The sequence below is a fragment of the Cibotium barometz genome, chromosome 1, assembly GCF_041138505.1.
Source record: "Cibotium barometz isolate CiBa-2024 chromosome 1, ASM4113850v1, whole genome shotgun sequence".
Classification (NCBI taxonomy): Eukaryota; Viridiplantae; Streptophyta; class Polypodiopsida; order Cyatheales; family Cibotiaceae; genus Cibotium; species Cibotium barometz.
This window is the reverse complement of record NC_141046.1, coordinates 40,044,783-40,047,323: the sequence shown is the minus strand read 5'-3', so window position 1 is coordinate 40,047,323 and position 2,541 is coordinate 40,044,783.

Here is a 2,541-nt window from a genome sequence, read left to right as displayed (position 1 = left end):
GATTATTCCAAAAGTAATGAAAACTGTTCCCAAGAAAATGATTGTATAATTACATCAATTCCACCATGGTGTAAATTGCATGAAAAAACGAGGATGATTAAAATGAACTATATCATATTTCAGTAAATTATTGGTGATGAAGAACCTTAGCCTACCCTTAGGATTAAATGAAGGCAATGAAATAGAAACCTTAGCCTGCCCTTGGGTTTAAGAGGCTTAAAGTTACTCTTATTAAAACCTTAGAAGTGATTTTCAGAGGACGCATTGCATGAACTTGTAAAGTTCCATAAAGCGCTACACTACCACAGCGTTAAAAATAGATGCTGTAAAACCACCCAAATTTCTTCTCAAAGCTTTTAGGGTAAAATTATTCATCCCCTTAATTTGAAGGCTAAAAATGCCTTACAAGGGGCTCAAAAGGTTTCAAATCAGCCTTCACCTCCACCTCCACTTCCATCCTTTTCATTGTTATGATTTCCTTCTCCCCCTCCTTGGTCTAGCTCACCATAATCACCTCTCTTTTATCAAAACTTGAATCCATATGAATTTTCCTTCAAATTTCTCCACCTAACAATGTTATAGAAATCCACCTTTCCTTTCAAAAGGCAAAAGTTCCTGAAGGAAAAGCAGCCAATAATCATGTAATGCAAGCCTTCCTTTGGTTAGTCTTTATGAGAATAGCATTCCTCGGGGATGGTTGCTTGATGAGCAAGAACAAAGGAGGGAGGCCAAGAGAATTATGAGAGTGAAACGAGTTATTTTTCTCTCTTGCCAACCCATTTTGTGGTTCCCCCTCTGGCTCAAGAAACGAGGTCATAGTTGAATAGTTCGCATACATTTTGGCCCCATGTACTTTTGAATCAAATTAGGAGCTCGAATCATGAAGAAATATTGATTCGAGTATTCGTTCGTATTCTGAAAGATGTGTCATACTAGAGGTGCCAGTCAAGCGCAATCAACAACCCGTATCCTTGGGGAGCAGAGAACAGGTTGAGATGGCTAGAGGAGCGGAATGAAGTTCGAAATAATCAGGTAGCCTTGAGGAGGCTCCTAAGAAAGCAACTTCTCTCTAGCGCCGATATGATTGAAGTGGCTTGTCTTGCCTCTAGGGGTCCTCTAATGTTAGAATAAGAAAAGATTCGTGAACTATTATTGCTACCAAATGACACACCCTTGTGACATAATTTCGACAATGTGATGGGAGGGGATGTGTCTTGGATAAAGTCTAAACTCTAGAAAAAGAAGAAAGGGCTATGGGCACGTATAAACAATAGCTCCCTTGTGTTTGCCCAATTGGGCAGTTATACATGGTTGTTATGTTTTCTTCTTTTTTTCCAACACTCTCTCTCTAGGCAAATAATATCGTTTGTTTTAAAATATTTTTTTTTAAAGGATTGAATTCCTATAAGTAGGTGGTAGTATGTGGATACAACCTTCATCCCAACTTTTGGTGTTTAATGGCTGTCTCAAGATTCTTTGAGGCTTAAAAATGGCGCAACTGAGCCTCCTTCCTTGACCAAGTTCGGGTCTAAACCAAAACCCACGCTGAGGATGGTGTGTCGTCCAACATGTCGTGCACAACATGCCTTCCTCGACTCACTTTTGGGCGTCACCTCAACCACGCTCAGTGGCCCTCCACAGCTTGCACAGATGCAGAGAGACTACTCTATCTATTTAACACGAACCTAGTAATATTATTGATTGTGTTATTGATGGTTCGTCTCTTTATTATTATTTTTACGAACTTAGAAAAAAACAATGATCAATAGAACCCAAAATAAATAATGAAATAAAAGTGTGTGGGTATACAATGCATGCAATTATGGATAAGGGGGGGTGATATAAAACCCACGAAAATTACAGAAGTGAACATACCAAAGAGGGAAACGTTTCTGTTAAAAAGAAAACCCATTTACGTTAATCAGCGTGGACTACATCGCACAAGCCAAGGGACCCCAATCTGAATCAGTAGTGTGTGTGTGTGGGGAGTAACCACACTGTGAAGAAAAAAAACATCTTTTCAATAGTGAATTAATATGAACCACACACGATGTGAATGGGAGGGGAACCCCACATAGAACAACCCCCGTCATAAGATGTGGGGATCATCAAGAAAATGTGTGTTAGATGCTCTTTTCACTTAGCGATGTTAATTCAAGAGTTTAACAAAATTAAAAGATCTATGATTTTTTAAGTCTTAGATCAAATGAAAAGTTCAAAAGCTCAATGTTTTGTTAATGTTTTACATAGAAGGATTATACCATATACACACATACTCTCTCGCGCTCTCTCTCTCTCTCTCTCTCACACACACACATACTAACTCTCTCTCTCTCACACACACACACACACACACAATCACTCTCTCTCTCTCTCACACACGAGTAGTAGGATTATACCATATACACACACACATACTCACTCTTTCTCTCTCCCTCTCACACATACACATACTCTCTCACACACACAATCTCTCTCTCTCTCTCTCTCTCACACACACACACGAGTAGTAGAAGGGAAATAAGGAATAAGTAGCAAGAG